General features: G+C 47.0%; 1 long non-coding RNA gene across 1 annotated transcript in view; it reads left to right on the forward strand.

Moving 5' to 3' along the window:
- The first annotated feature begins 204 nt into the window (after nt 1-204).
- Nucleotides 205-17,122, forward strand: part of LOC130543081 (uncharacterized) — a 40,794-nt gene continuing 23,876 nt past the window's right edge. The window contains exons 1-2 of the long non-coding RNA XR_008958100.1: nt 205-758; nt 1,154-1,364. This is a non-coding gene — a long non-coding RNA (uncharacterized LOC130543081). The remainder of the gene's footprint in view (nt 759-1,153; nt 1,365-17,122) is intronic.

Raw genomic sequence — 17,122 nt, forward strand, 5'->3', positions numbered from 1 at the left:
GTGTCGCCTCAGGCACGCTTCCAGACCCTGGGGGTCCAGCAGGGAACAAAATAGGCAGAAACTCCTGTCCCTGCCTTCCCGGGGTGAAGGGAACAAAATAAGCCAATGACATAGTAGGTTAGAAGGTGACATGCAGGGAAGGGGGTTAAGGCAAACAGAAGGGAGAGGGAGGGCTGCCATTTAAATAGGGTGGTCGGGGGAAGGCTTCACAGAGAACGTGGTACGGGAGCACAGTCTTCCCAGAAATGGGATGTTAGGCAAATCCTTTATCCTTCTGGACTCCAAACAATAGTCGTGGTAAGAATAGATCTATGTAGCATGCTTGTCTGCACCCTTCCGAGCTCCTTATGCACGGGAGACTCATCGAATCCCTGTAAGCCTATGAGACAGGTGCTGTTATTTACCTCATTTTACAGAGTGGAAACAAGAGGCAGAGAAAAGTGAAGTAAGTTTGCCTGAGCTCCCACAGTTAATGACTCAGGCAGGCAGGTTTGACTCCAGAGCCTGCCCCTTTCTTTGCCAGCCCTAAAAGGGGTGGTCTCGAACAGAGATCTCAGGGTCCGGCCCGGTTTCAACAAGCAAAATCAGCAGGAAGTGATCGCAAGCTAAGCCTTGCCCGTGCGCCGTGGCTCGTGCTTTATCTGGGCGGGTTCCTCCCGGTGCTTCCATTTTTCTGTCTCCAAAACCGAGTAACTAACCGTTGTTTCAACATCTACCATTTTCGAAGCATCGTGCTGGACTTTGCAGACGATACTCAGGTGTGGCACAGGCTGGGGAGACGGTCCTAAGAAACAGATCCTCCCTCTGGGCAGAAAGAAGCAAGCCCGTTAGAAGGGTAGGCAGGACGAGGTATCACCCAAAGGCTGCAGGACCCACATCCAGGGTGGTCAGTGCCCTTGGGGCCAGTGGGGGGCCTCTGGCAAGATGTGCTCAAAGCGGGTCTTGACTGCCAGGAGGATGTGGGTAAGAAGTGAATGGGGGGGGGGCAGCTCGCCCAGGCAGGAGCGGCACAAGTTCAGGCTGGGACAATGCAAAGGCACATTAGGAGGATAGTTTATCAAAAACAACCTTATTCTGAAGCCTGTTTCCTAGAGATGTTAAGATTAATAAGCACAAAACCATTCCTGAATCCTGACTATCTGTTCTGATTTAGGGGGCTAAGAAGCTGGGTAATTGACAACGTCAGCAAATCCCGAAGTAATTTCCAGCTGGTTTGGGAACGCAGCTGCTTTGACCTTCCCATTATATTGCTTGCCCTTGGCGCCCATTGCCATGGCCAGGTGGGAAGCCGTCACGGACCGACAGCAGGAAGAATCCCTTTCTGGTAGAGAGGAAGAAGAGCCCGGAGGACTGAACACAGCCGGGTGAGTTCTGTACATCTTGTTACTTACACTGAGGGTGTGTGACCTCGTCGGCAGTTTCTCTTTATCTCAGCTTCCCCATTCTGTGAATGGAGGGTACAATCCCTCCTGCCTCCCCGAGTTGTTTAGGGACCAAGGGAGCTAGCAGATAGCGTCTGCTATCAGTGCTGCACCCAGACCCGCCGTGGAGCCGGCTCGGGGGTTCTGTGCGTCCATCCCCCGGTTTCTGAGCGCTTTGCTTCCAAAGGCTCCAACCTGAGACCTCCCTCGGTGGATGGCTGTTGGGCTGCAGTAGCTGCTGCTCCCCCCCCCCCCTTGCTGGTTTCTCCTGGGAGCACCTCCGTTGTAAATCACTCCCACACGAATCTTCTCCTGAGCCTACTTCTGGTGAAGCCAACTGAAGACAGTTTACAAAAGTATTTTTGAAAATTTGCAAGTGAAACACATACTTGTAAGGCATTACCATTTGAAATAACTTCAGAACTGACTGTACAAATCTTACATCTCTGAATTATTGGGGTCAGGACAGAATGAGAGGTCAAAGGGGACCTGACGCTAGTTCCATAATTTACTGAGCACTCTCCGTCCGCCTCCATGACTACCCGACCCCCGACTTTGGGCTCACCGCCCCATCACCAGATCAACTGGGAGCCTTCATCTTCTTGGGCCTCTGGGGGCCTCTGCTGCTCTGTCAGCTGAGGCTGTGCTGTTTTCCACCCAGGGGTCGTCAGCTTATTCCCACTACACTCCCTGCATGACCTTTCTCAGGGCTCCAGGAAAAAGCCAAGTCTTGAGCGTAGGACAAGGGCCCCGGCTGGATTCATTTTTGAGAACCGTATAAACAAGGTGCATGCTTTTGGAAATTGTCAAGGGGGCAAATCATGAACTCAGATTTTTTTTTTTTGAACTCAGATTTTTTGATCAACAAAACTTAAATAGAAACAGAGACTATTCATTATATCCCCCAATTTAGTTACTTTTAACAAGGAACGCATACACACATGCTTTCAAAATAGATCCTTAAGATTCAAAGTCTTGTTTTGATCTCTCTCTTATGGTTGATGAGTTTCCACATATCAGGGATATCCTTGGGAACCTGGGGACAAGGATGGACGCGTCGCCATGTTCAGATCCTCAAAGTGTTCATTTAATGAGAACATTTCAGCTCCCTTTCAAAACCAGATCACTTTAAAGACCATAAATAATCAAACTTACCTTATGAGACCCAACAGCCTTATTTTCTAATGGCCGAATTCTTGGCATCCTGTCCTATGTGCCTTCGTGCCAACAACCAGAGAGAGAATACGCGTGCTTACCTATTTCTATGTGCACAGGGCTGCTTTAAACCAGGTGTATCTGGCCTGGCCCGCTTGACTTTCATCAGAAAACATAGACTTGATCTGGGTGGAGCAAGACCCAGCCAAGGGCTGAAGGAGGGGTGGGGTGGGGATGAGGCAGAAACCAGGTGGGAAGCCAGAGAGCTGTTTAGCCTACAGGCCCCCCCATCCTGGTGGGGCATCATCGGAAGGTACAGACGTGTGGGGTCAGAACCACCAGCCGCTTCCCTCAAGCCTAGCTAGGTGAGATCCGGAGAGGTCTAGTGAAGATTGTCCTGTGTTCCAAAAGGAAGGCAGGACCCAGGGACAGGGAATCCAGAACCCAGCACTAGGGACATCTGTCATGGGGTGTGCGGGAGAATTAGGGCCCGTGCTGAGAACAAATCATGGAACCTGGCAGGTGATGCCAGGAGAAGCTAACCCTTAGGCACAGAAGGACAGAGCACGGGCACCAACTTAGGAAATCGGCAGCTGGCCCGAGTTGAAGCAGAGAGCTGAGGGCCAGAGCTCCTTAAATCCGTCCTGTGGGCCAGGCCAGGACTGAACCTTCCTGAGGGAGCCAGACAGGGACTGACCAGACCCTAACTCAAACCCTCTGGCTTGTGATTCAATGGCTCCATTAGGCGAAGTGCCCAGGACCAAATACCCCCAAATGCTAGATCTACCTGCTACCCCTCTCAGTCTGCTTCAAGGGCCCAGAAGGCATTTGTCATGTAGGTCCTTTCCAGGGGTGCAGATACAGGGGAAATGGGCTGGATGTTTGTGGAACATGAATTTACTGAGCATGAGTCTGGTACAAAACACTTGACATGAGTGAACTAAGTAAACGGATCACTTCTAGAAAAGTCAAAAATCCTCTTTTTCCAAGAGAACACATCAAACCCCGTGAACACAAATTTCCAAATCTCTAGGTTCTGCTGGAATTCCATCATAGCAAATATTGACTGAAGTTGGTGGGCCGCTGGCAGGGTCTTGTCAATGTTTTGGTTATCTGGAAACTCTGCCAGGCTGTAGTGGGAAGATCCAATTGTGGGGAGTCAGGAGGCCTGGCTGGCTTCGGGCCCAGGCTCTGTTACCAACCAGCAGGTGTCCTGCGATGACCTTCTTTGACTCACTGCCCACCCACTTTCCTTCTTTGTAGCATGAGGGCGTTGACCTAGAAGACCTCTCAGATCCTTTCTAGCTCTGAAAATGCATGATTTTATGACATACATGGGGGCACGGTGGCTAAAATTGTCTGTTAATCTGGACTTCACATCCTTTTGATAAATGTTTTCAGGCCTGGGAGGTGGCCTGTGGTACACTTGCAAGATCCAAATGGGCCTTTTCCAAACCCCATGTCTACAGGAGGCTTGTGGCCTTGGGGAGCCATTTGGAGCCTCCAGCCTGGGCAGATGGTGCAGACTTTGGTGCCACTGACAATAAAAGTCGGTCCCTATCTGGCTGAACCCTGCAGTAAAGACCACACGGAGTATTTTCTTTTGCTTTTTACCTGGATGGAGCTCAGTGCAAACACAGACTGGAAACTCCACAAGCATTTTAATAGATAGTCTGTCAAAAACATTAAAATTCTTCCAAGGGACACACTAGACCTTGAGCCGCGTTGATACAGGCTGTCGGGACAGACTCTGAAGACCCTGCTTCGAGTCACCAGGGAGAAGCAAGACAGCTCCCATGTGGAAACGGTCTTGCGTTTAAGCTGGTCGCTAGCAGCATGACCCCTATCTCGAACATCTGCTGCTCTCCTTAAAAAAGAACAACAACAGCAAAAGGGTAAAGTGAAAACATTTTTTTTCTTTGAGGGGAGTATCAAAGCTGCTCTGACGATGGGGGGCCAGCCTTTTGCATGAGTGAGCGTTAGAAAAACCACCCAGTATGATGGTGGAGGGAACTCTGCTTCAAGAAAACGCTCTTCACAAAAACGTTAGTTCACAAAATAAAGAATGAAGGATCAAGGGGATTTTTTTCAGCTCCGTAAGTTCGCTTAAGCAGGGTGGTGTCTCCAGCAGGCTGTTCTCGGGGAGAAAGGAAGACCATCTGCCAGGGTGCTGTCAGGAGCAGATGCTGGGTTCTGGGTCCCCAGGGAGAGATTCGGCAGAGGCAGATGCTGGGTGGTGATGACAGGTGACAGCTCTCTCCCATACTCCCTGTGTGGGGCCGTCCCTTTGCTATGCTTACCGTGTGCACTTGCATTTATAACACGGGAGAAGACTTTTTTCCAGTCGTAAAAAGAATATACAGTGTACGGAATGTCCCTGGACTAAAAGTGGACTCAGTGAGACACTCGGACACCTCATTAAACATACCCCTTCCTTATCCACAATGACGGTAAGAGCAGCCTAGATAGTCCCAAATGACAGGGAGTCCAAAAATAATTTATAGCAGGCACACACATGATTGTCTGGTATTGTTTCTAGAGTTCCGTTATAGAATCCCATATTTTTAGAATGAGATTGGTCTGTGTCCTTTTAAAAAAAAAATTGTAAAACATAAATTTACCCTCTTAACAATTTTTAAGCATATGTTACAATATTGTTAACTCTCTGCAAATTGTTGTATAACAGATCTCTAGAACTTTCTCATCTTGCAAACTGAAACTCTATAATTGAACAACTCTGCTTTTTCCTCTCTCCCTAGCGGCTGGCAACCACGATTCTTTCTGTTTCTATGAGTTTGATTACTTTAATACCTTGTATAAAGGGAAACATGCCGTGTTTGTCTTTTTGTGACTGGCTTATTTCACTTAGCAAAATATCCTTTAGGTCCATCCTTACTGTAGCAGGATTTCCTTCTTTTTTAAGGCTGAATAGTATTCCATTGTATGTATAGGCCACGTTTTGTTTATCTGTTTATGGACATTTAGTTTCTTCCACCTCCTGGTTATTGTGAATTATGCTGCAGTAAACATGGGTGTGCAAGTTTCTCTTCCGGATCCTGTCTTAAATTCTTTTGGATAAATACCCAGAAGTGGGATTGCTGGATCATATCATAGTTTTAGTTTTAATTTTTTAAGGAACTTCCATACTGTCTTCCATAGTGGCTGCACCAACTTCCATTCCCACCAACAGCGCACAAGGGCTCCCTTTCCACATCCTTGCCAACTCTTACTATTTCTTTTTGATAATAGCATTCTAATAGGTGTGAAGTTATATCTCATTATGGTTTTGATTTGCATTTCCCTGATTAATGATGTTGACCACCTTTTCACGTACCTGTTGGCCATTTGCATGTCCTCTTTGGAAAATGTCTATTCAGTTTCTCTCTCTCTCTCTCTGTGTGTGTGTAACTATTGAATTACAGGAGTTCTTTGTGTTTTAGATATTAACCCCTTATTGCATATATGACTTGCAAATATTTTCTCCCATTAAGTACATTGTCTTTTCACCTTGTTGATGGTTTCCTTTGCTGCATAGAAACTTTTTAGTTTGATGTGGTCCCACTTGTTTATTTTTAGTTTTGTTGCTTTGCTTTTGGTGTCAAATCCAAAAAATCATCACAAGACTGATGTCGAGCTTATTGCCTATGTTTCCTTCTAGGAATTTTATGGTTTCAGGTCTATAGTCAAGGTTTTTTTGTTTTTTTTTTTTTTTAAACCTATTTTGAGTTATTTTTTGTGTATGATGTAAGGCAGTGGTCCAATATCCTTCTTTTACATGTGGGTGTCTGGTTTTCCCAACACCATTTATTGAAGAGACTGTTCTTTCCCCATTTCCTTGACTCCTTTGTTGTAAATTAATTGAGCATATAATTGTGGGTTTATTTCTGGGCTCTCTATTCTGTTCCCTTGATCTATGTGTCTGTTATGCCAATACCATACTGTTTTGATCACCAGAGCTTTGCATTATAGTTTGAAATCAGGATGCATGATGCCTCCAGTGTTATTGTTCTTTCCCAAGATTGCTTTGGGTATTTGGGGTCTTTTGTGGTTTCATACAAATTTTAGGGTCATTTGCTCTCGGTGAAAAGGGCCACTGGAATTTTGATAGGGATTGCATTGACTATGTAGATTGCTACAGGGAGTGTGGACATTTTAACAATATTCTTCCAATCCATGAGCACAGCGTATCTTTCCATTTATTTGTCTTCAATGTCTTTCATCAGTGTCTTACAGTTTTCAGTGTACAGGTCTTTCACCTCCTTGGTTAAATCTATTTCTAGATATTTTTTGTTACAATTATAAATGAAATTATTTTCTAATTTTGTCTTTTTGATAGTTCATTATCAGAGTATAGAAACACAACTAATTTCTGTATATTGATTTTGTATCCTGAAACTTTACTGAATTTGTTGATTAGTTTTAACAGTTTTGGTGGAGTCTTGAGGGTTTTCTATATATGGTATCATGTTATCTGCAATTAGAGACTGTTTTACTTCTTCCTTTCTGATTTGGCTGCCCCCCTCCCTTTTTTTTCCTTGCCTAATAGCTCTGGCTCGTGTTTCCGGTACTATGTTAAATAAAAGTCATGAAAGTAGGCATCTTTGTCTTGTTCCTGATCTTTGAGGAAAAGCTTCTAGTTTTTGATCACGGAGTACGATGTTAGGTGTGGGCTTGTCATATATGGCCTTTATTATGTTGAGGTATATTCCTTCTATACCTACTTTGTTGAGAGTTTTTATCATAATTTTTTAATGTGCAAAGTGGGTCCTAGGTTGGGGAGGGATTCACAGCAAATCCCTTGGCATCATAGTTATACAAATTGTGGTTTCCCTTTGGTGGGCAAGGAAACAGGAGTTTGGGGACCCTCAAACATGGATATAGGGGTCCTGGTGGAGAGGGGACCACTGAGGAAAAAAGGGCGAGGAGAGATCCCCAGTGATGGGAATGTCTATATCAGGGAAGTGATGCCTGATGTTGAATTATTACCGATCCCTGTGCTGTTCTCCAGTTCCATTAGATCCAAACCCTTGATAAAAATATATTGCTGTTTCCATGGTGCTGGGCTGGGGTGGGGGGGCGAGTGGAGAAGGAGGAGTGATGGGGGCTGGTGTGGGGCAGAAACAGAAGAACAGCAGCTCAGGGAGGCCAGGAGCTAGAATGGAAGTAGGAGAGATGGTGGGAATGTGAGCCCCTGGAGTGCTGGGAAATCTAGAAACGGTGCTGGGTTTCACACTGGGGAGGAGGATGTTATTTAAGGGTACGGCAGCTCAGAAAGGATAAAGGGGACACTGTTCCTGCCCCTAAAGCTGACAACAACGCAGTTAGGGGGAGACGGTGTGCGTGCACGCACATGCGCGCACACACACCTCCAGGAAATGTACCTGGTAACTAAGTCAGCAAATGCTAAATGCCCATTCATTGAGGAGAAAAGATAGGAAGCACTTGGAGAGTTTCGAATTCAGAGGGATTACTTTGGCTGGCATCAGTGGTGGTGCTGGTAAATGTTTAACAACCAGCTCCCAGGGAAGAAAATAAAAGCTTTACTTTGTAGCATTTGCCACTTTCCATGGTATAAATACCATAATGCCACCCTGGTTAATTTCAAGTCACCAGGCTGACTTCACGAAATGTGGAGCTGGGAAGACACACACAGGAGACACACAGGAGCAGCCCTCATAGAGTAGTTCCGCCATGAAGGTGCAGTGGGTGCAAAGACACTCAGGCATAGATTATTATCAGATGTAGGACAGTAATTCAGAAGTGATGAGTTCTGGGCATTTACTACCTTTGTCTTTAATTTCTTTCATTGTTAGTTTACATGATACAATTTTAAATGTCCATGTTCAATAATTGGCTTGCAAAATTCCTGAAAAATTACCAGTTAACCAACTCTCGTGAGCTCATATGAGCCAGCTCTGGGACGCTGCTGGCTCAGGACAGGCTTTCTGGAGAACGTGGGCCTTAAGCTGGGCTTTGGAGGGCGAATAGGAATTTGATAGGCCTGGCAGAAGACATTCTAAGCAAGGCAAAAGATGTGGTAAAAGTGTGGCCAGTAAAGCAGGTGGCATGAGTGACAATAGTAGGGCTTCTCTTGGTTCTGTAATGTTTCAAGGTTAAGAAATTACTTTTTTAACAAATCGAAAACGATGGAAAGACCCAGGAGGCAGTGAATGTTCATAATACACGTAAAGTATATAGGGCACCAAATATTCATGGTATCCTATATATAGTCAGACCCGGTACTGAATATTTATAAGGTCTTAAAATGGCCGCATATTGGTGTTACCCATTCTGGTCGCCTATGTTCCCTGCCAGATGAAATTCATAGCCGCTCAACAGGCTGATTGACGAGCCACAGCTGTGGCCGTGAGCACTTGCCTCTGCCTTCCCCCCACGGAGCAAATGTGTGTTATTGGCCCAGGTACATTCTGCCTGTGGGACCTCAGCTCGGTCTTCTTAGTGAAACCGTCAGTGGGGAGGGTTAACCTGGCCAAGAGAGACCAGAGACCCACATACTGCATAACCCAAGGCTCGGGTAGTATGGTCCTTCACTTCTGCCCTAACCCATCTCTTTCCCCTTGTTTCTCAATTTTTAAATTGATTTAATAAGCTATATTAATGTCTTGGTGAGGGCTACTATTGCAGAATACCACAGACTAGGTTATAAACAACAGAAATGTATTTCTCCCAGTTCTGAAGGGCTGGGAAGTCCAAGATCAGGAGCGGCCAAATTTGTTGTCCGGCCCCATCCTGGTTTGTAGGCTGTCCTCTCGCTGTACCCCCCCCCCCATGGTAGAAGGGAGAGGACGCTCTAAAGTCTCTTCTCTAAGGGCACTAATCTCATTCATGAGGGCTCCACTCTTATGACCTAATCACCTCCCCAAGGTCCCACCTCCTGATATCGTCATACTGAGGATTAGGTTTCAACGTAAGCACTGGGGTGGGGCGGGGGGGGGGTGGAGTATGACAACATTCAGTCTTTAGCAGTTAGTTCTCTACGGCTGTGTAAAAAATTATCCCACAACTAGTGGCTTAGCATAACAAACATTTATTCTCCAAAATTCTGTGGGTCAGGAATCGGGATGGGTCCTCTGGTCAGGGTCTCTTGCTGGCTATCATTCGGGCGTAGGCTGGGCTGCAGCCTTCTCGAGGTCAACTGGGGGCTTTCAAGCTGCTTTCAACTGCTTTCAAGCTGATTCAGTGGTATTGGCAGGATCCTCCCCTCCGTCAGAGGCCTCCGCCAGTCCCCTGCCGCGTGGGCCTCGCTACAGGGCACTTACAGCATGGCAGGTGCTGTCCATCACAGAAAGGGGGTGAGAAAGCAAGGGATGGTGAGTAAGACAGAAGTTGGGGTCTCAGGAGAGAGAGCCCATCACTTTTGCCAGGTTCATTAGACTGTAAGTCACTAGGTGTCCAGTTGATACTCAAGGGGAAAGGATTACACAAGGATGTGGCTCTCAGGAGACAGGGATCCTTGGGGGCCATCTCAGAAGCTGCCTGTCACATAAAGTTCTGTGACTTCCAGCTTAGCCAGCCCAGGGTTGGACTTGGGGGCTGGTGTCGCATCAAAATAATTCCATACTGCAGTCCACCAGAGGTTCTCGCCCCTGTCTCACAGCAACCTCGAGATGTCAGTGGTGGTGGTCCGATTTTATGGCAAAGGCATTGAGAGTTTAATGACTCATCTGTGTCCACATGAGTAAGTAAAAGAGCCAGACCTTGAACCCGGGTCTCCTGAGTTCTAGGCTGTGGCCTTTACCCTTTGCTATATGGTACTAGGGTGAATGGTGTCCCCTTCCCCATCTCCCACCCCCACCCCCACCAAATTCATGTCTACTCAGAACCTGAGAATGAGACCTTATCTGGAACGAGGCTCTTTGCAGATGTATTTAATTAAGATGAGGTCATACTGAATCAGGATGGACGCTAAGTCTAATGACGGTGTCTTTATAAGAAGGCCGTGTGAAGACCCAGAGGCCCGGGGGGCAGGGAGGGAAGGGTGCTGTATAGCAGTGGAGGCAGAGACGGGAGTGCTACAGCGTCGGGCCAAGGAAGGGCAAGGATTTCCAGGAACCATCAGAAGCTGGGAAGAGGCAAGGAAGGATTCTTTCTTCGAGCCTACAGAGGCGCTGTCAGCCCACCAACACCTCGATTTCCGATTTCTAACCACGACAACTGGGGGAGAATAGACGTGTGGTGTTTGAAGCACGCAGTTGGTAGTCCTTTGTTACGGCAGCCCCAGGAGCCCAATACACGGATCGTCTCCCTAGAAAAAGATTCCAGCCGCAAACTTCCCGAGGTCTACAGTGTGCTGAAAGGGTTTGTTGATAGTTCGCAAAACACAACTACTCTGGCTTAGCCTCCATCCAGAAATCGGTCTCCCAGTTGCCCTCTGGCCGGCATATCCCGTCTTCTGAGTCAGCAGCCATAACCCAGGACTGGGGGAAGAAAAGTGAGTAGATCGAGTGTAGATTCACTGCCTGTGATCTAAGATGATGAACGTTACGGGACAGAAGCGTGGGTATGCGGATTTGCTTTCTTCTTCCAGGTGACAGGCCAAAGATTAGAATCCCTCTGCCCTTCTCCCCCTCAACCCCTTGAACTTGAAGGCAACTTGGAGCAACTGGCTCACAATAGCTCTGTGTGTGCGTGTGGAGTTGTCGGTAGTCTCTTGCCTTGTATGGGCTGGCTTAGCATAAGAAGCGGAGGTCAGGGTTCAGCTGGAAAAGGGGTGGGTGGGGTAGGATGACTGTGGGACGCGGCCTTCTGTGTGTCCACGTTCGTAGGCTCACACAGAGGAATCAGCAGCATTGGATCAAAGGAGAGGAAGGCTCAAAGGATGTTCTTCGGACTCAGGGCTACGGCAAGGGGCTCCTGGTCGTGTTTGCAGCTTTGGAAATGCAAGAATTTCCTCTTGTACGAGGAAAAATAGCTCCTCATGTGAATTGTGATTAAGGTTTAAGGATTAGCCTTAAAATAGCGCTAAAAAAAAAAAAAAAAAAAAAAGGCCTGCCACCTTCCGGCTGACCTTCTGGTAAAAGCGACTGTCCCACTTGTATTCTGCAGGGCCCAGTGACTGGTGATTCACAGTTTGTGGTCCAAAAGCATCGCAGCCTGGAAAGGACCGTAGAGATGGTCTAAACATACTCCTTTGGCAGAAAGAGCAGCAAAGGCACAGAAATCCTTTCCAATCCACCCAGAAGCTTCCCTGTCCCCCAGAGAACCCAGCTGGACCAAGGGCTCTGCCCCCCATTTGTCTCCCTACTTGCGTTCTGGTATCTTCTTCTGACCTCCACATCTGCCTGTATGATCTCCTCTGCCCCACATCTCCTCTGTCCCTACAGCATCTGTAGTTTACATGGTGGGCTCCAGCGCGGTGTAGCCCTCATCCCTCCATCCATGTACCCGTCCCATATTTATTGAGGGAATTGCTGTGGGGCCACCACTAGGTACTGTGGATATGGAGATTAGCAAGATCCTTGCTGTCCGTGAGCTTACCGCCTGATCAGAGAGCAAACACTTGCATGCAAGGAACTAGACCTCAAATTAGCCTCCTTCAAGGGAGTATAGACTAGTTCCCATCCAGCAAACCATTTGAAGAATTAGGAAATAATTGTCACTAAGTGGCCATAGTCTCACAAGGAGGTACCGTCCATTGGCCTATACAATTTGAAAAGTTAGTGGAATGTATATTTGGCAATCCTACATCCTGAATTTTTCAAAATAGCTCCGATGTAAAATAATTCTCTTTTCAGTTCATGTGTCCTAACTGTTGGTCAAGAAGAGCCGGATGTCACACAGGCAGGGTTTTCTCTACCCAGTCCAACTTCTCTACCTCCTTCCTACTTTGCGTCTGACACATTCATTCTTTGGACCGCAATCTTGCAATGCATCTCTCCTTGGAGGAGTAACACCCTAAGCCACAGACCAGCTAGCTTTTCAGCAAGCACTGGAAGCCCCACTTCGGACGGGGCACTGCTCCGGTGATCCGGGGGTGCTTAAGTGTGTCCGGGAGCACTGGGCTGTTGGGCTGAACGGGAGATGGAATCTTATGAACATCACGACATAGACATTGACAGAATGCTTAGGGGATATTGTCAATGGGCCTTGGGGTAAAGTATTCAGGATAAGCAGGTAGAAAATGAGAGAAGGTCCTGGGCAGCGGGAGAGAATCCGATTCTTCCAGCCATTTAACCACTCTACCCAGGGCTGGTCCTGTTAGACGGGAGCTCACCGGCTGGAGACCTGGAGATGGAAACCATAGCAAGCAGGAAGAGCCTTTAAAGTCTTTGCATTTCAGTTTTATAGGTAAAGAAGCCCTGCTCTTTCTTTTCCCAATGGCTTAGAGAGAAAATAAGTCAACGCTGTTTTCTGGATTAGTGTGGACGCCTTTTCTCTCTGTATAAGAACAAATGGTTCCCCTGTGAGGCAGATCTTCATTCAGTCATGGACGAATTAACCAGAAATTAGGGAGCATGTTAGGGAGTGGTCTCAAGGCATCCAGGGTTCATCCACCCTGGTAGCCCTGACACATGACCCTGTGCTGTCACAGATGTCCTTATTCCCTCCGTGTCTTTCTCTTCCTGGTGTTTGAACAACAATTATCAGGGTAATTGAAGAGTATGTTATATAATATGCATATTTGAAATAGATATGTAAGTTTAGAATAGATTTGCTCTATTTTCCTTCAGTAAATATATTTTATTTACTGAATAAATATATTTTAAATGTATTTATTTAGTAAATATATTTTAAGCACCAACTGTATACCAAACACGAATGGGGCTGAAGAGGGAAGAGTCCCTGGGGTACGGCAAGGTGTAAAGTCTTCTGGGAAGGAAGCAGGAGCAGTGCCTCCTCCCTGCTGGGGAGTTTCCTCTTTAGACCCCAAACCTGCTCTCCAAGTCAGGTCACAGTCATGAGCCTTTCGGCGAGCTCCCTTACGTCCATGGCCGGGCACTTGAAGGCATTGTCCCAACACTCTTCTTGATCGATTTCATCTGAAATCCACTTCAGAAAACCTCTGTTTCACAAATGTTTTGACTTCAGTCATTTCGATCTATTGCTTTTTGCAGTGCTGCCTCAAGCACTTGGCAGGCTTCTGTTGTCCCAGTCCTTGATCTTGTCTCTGGATTACAGGAAAGACCTCAGAGCAAGGCCCAGAGAGGTTCAGGGACCTCTTCCAGGTTGGGCAGTGAGTTAGGATGCCTGAACACTGCTCCCAACTTAACACCAGTTTCCCACGGGATGGGCTTACACCACCTGGGGCTGAGAACGATCTTCGATGTCTAGCTTGGGTCAGGGCCCTCATCTTTTGGATAAGGAAAGTGAGAGCCGGAGTAAGTTACTGGTTGTCCACAGCCACGGAATCACAGACTCCTCGAGCTGGAAGGCACCTTGGGCCTTTTGTTATCTAGTTTCACCTCCAACCCAAAGGAGCAATACTTTCCAGACACTCTTTGCCAGTTGATCACCCAGCCTCTGCTAGAGCACTTCTGGAAATGGGGAGTGCATGATCTGTCTGTCCATTCCACTTACAGTCATGTCTCATTGTTGTCAAGCTCTTCTCTGTAATCAGAGGGAATCTGGTTTCCTGCCCTGTCTACGAACAGCTACCTTGCAGAGCGATCACCCACAACCTACAGCCTCTGTCCTAGGACTGTTGTCCCCACCGTGGATCCCTTTACCCAGCTGGACCCTTTTAGCTCACCCTGCCTCAGTTTCCCTGGTTCAGACGGCCTCTCTTTAGCATGGCTTAGTTCAGAATGTTTATTTTGCTTTTATTTATTAATGGGAACCACCGCCTTCTGTAAGTCCCACCCATCTCCCCCTTTTCTGAGATGCAGAAGGCGCTCGTTAGAGCATCAGTGAGTTTACTGCACTCTTTAAAATCAGGACAACAACCAAAAAACTTGAGTGTGGTTCCCCTGACAGGCCTCCTTAAATATAATCATAGATCTGTCACAAAATCAGCAGGCTTATGAGGGCTTGTCAAAAAGTCTTTTCTGGAGTGGGAGATGTTTAGGGGAAAAAAATTCTTTTACGTTAACTGAAAAGGAACAAAGTAGGAAAAGAACAAGGACCAAATGATTTTGTGAAGGTTTTACGTAGCTATAATGTCACAAACTTTGCCTTGATTAATGATAATGCAGCCGGTTCCGAGGAGGGAAAGAGGAGGTTCTGAGCTATAACTGTAATTCTGAGCATGTAGTTGGTCTTGACATTTCTATTCTATGAGTTTTTCTCTTAACTGAGTGAGAAAGCAGGTGAGGTAAGAGCAGTGAAGTCTTCCTTTCCAGTCATTACGGTTCCCACCTCCAGTTCTGATGGGGAGTAGACCAAAAGGCGCCATGAACGCTCCGTTTCCTTTAAGCAACGTCTTGCTTAGTGATTCCCGTTATTAAGTTGCGTCCACACCATGACTCTGGAGGGTTTAGGGACTCTGAAGCATTTGCCATTTTTAAAAAATTTCTTTTTAAAGCCATTTGGCTTTATAGCTCAACTCAGATCCTTCTGGGTTCTACAGATGGGGATCCGTAAGGTAGTTCTGGTTTTCTCTGCTTCTTGGGGCGGCCTCTTCGAGGTCTGGCGGACATCTGCCTGTGCGTCAGGTTCCCAAATGAATTCTTCACTGGCCTAAGCATCTGGTTGCTTCAAGGGCCAGCATAGACGTGTCCCCACATTGCATGACATTAGAGGAGTAATTACAAGGACAAACAATACAGAGATCTGGTGCCCTGGCTCCTCTGGGACTCTCCAGCCATGATCACATCACTCTGTCCTCGTCTGATGCCAAATCTCCCAACCAGTGCAGGGATTTCTGAGCCTTCGGCAATTACTCAGCATAATAAGATTTCAGAGCTCTCCCTGGCTTAAAATGAGCTTTCCATTTTCTCACCAGCCCACTCCCCTCCCCCGGCCTTGCCCTGAATTAGAAGTACATCAGCAGAAAGATTCACAGGCCCTTCAGCTGCCCAGTGGCATATTTCTGTCTTCCCTTTCTCCTGTGAGCATCTCCTCGGCCCTCCTCCTTCACACACCGGGCTGGACAAGAGCATTACGTCCAGACACCCCTACGTTGCCCTGCCCGGAAGTACCGCATTGTGAACGTCAGCTTAGCCTTTCCTCCACGTGAGAAAGCTGTCCCCACCTTCTAAAGTCCCAGTAGTTGTGATGAGGATTATAAACAAACACTACAGAGATCAGTTTTCGAATGAAATGTAAGAACCCTTTCAAGTGCCTAACCCTAATTGTAGGCTCTTTTGGTCGTCCTGGAGTTGGTTTTGAAAACCACGTTGATGATGCCCGAAATTAAGTTACCACGCACCTGTGCACGCAAAAGGCAGAGACATCAAAGGAGGGCTCCGTGCAGACGGCCAACAAAAGAAATGCCAGGCACAGACATTGAAGACATCTGGCTTTTCTGGAGCCTGGTGTTTGTTTCTCAGGCAAGGACAATTAGTGACTTTAACGAGAGCTGGGTGTGGCTTTGTTCTGTCCCCAAACTTGACTGTGAGTTCGTTTCTGAAGCCTCCCTAATTTCCAGGCAGAAAGGATGTGTCATTGACTTACTTGTTACTCTTTAAAACTTTTCCTTGTCTTTTAATAAAGAAGAGTAATCTTTTAGGTAAGAAGTCGATGTCGACCTGAACGCGGGCAAAGTCAGATTTAGGCCATGGTGAAGGGAATGCAGCTTGCTTGCTTTCAACCTGGAGAGACAGAACATTGCATGGGAGAGAGAGGTCTTTGGGAGATTTGCTCACATGGAAAAAATAACAAATATTTTTAATTAATGTCACTTGTCTTTTTTTATGGACTTTGACGCGTTTCAAATTATTTTTGTATGCAATTTTAACACTATCTCCTAAGATCTTTTTATATTTTATCTCTGAAATGTGTCAGATTCCAAACTGACACCATTTTAATAGAAAGGAAGTGGCGTTGGTGGTTCTAGAGTCAGCAGGGACCGGGATTTGAATGCTGGGTGGGCAGCACTGTCTGGGTGCCTCGGGCACGTCATTAACTTCAGGGGGCGGTGACAGTCCCCACTTTCTGACGGCATTGTGGAGATGAGATGACCCCATCAGTGGGCACCGCGGCTCACAGCAGGGCTGGGCACAGAATGTGAAGAACACTTGCTGATAACTGGGGATTTCTGAGCACGGCATTGGGGATTTCCGATTCGTGGGGCAAAGGCTGCGTCTGCAAAGGTCTCTGCTCCCCACCGCCCTTCCCAGGAGGAAGCCGGACAGCGCCTGCTATGCCCAGGCTTGAGCCCTAAGCAAATAACAGATCTAATCTCAGGGGAAGCAAGTGCATTTTGTTATGGGTACGGAAACATTTTATCAGTCTTCAGACAAAGTAAACAGTAGATGAAAGAACGTCATCTTTCCAGTGTTTCTGACGTGTTGGGCGAGAAAACAGCAGTGTGAGTGGCTAGGCGGCCTCAGGGGCACCTGTCCTCTCACAAATAAAACCCCGATGGGTGTTAAGTGCTAAGTAAGAGCCCCGCCCGGGCGTCTCTGGACGCCTGGGTTCTAAAGCCA

Source organism: Ursus arctos, unplaced genomic scaffold (genome assembly GCF_023065955.2).
Source record: "Ursus arctos isolate Adak ecotype North America unplaced genomic scaffold, UrsArc2.0 scaffold_7, whole genome shotgun sequence".
NCBI classification, from domain to species: Eukaryota; Metazoa; Chordata; class Mammalia; order Carnivora; family Ursidae; genus Ursus; species Ursus arctos.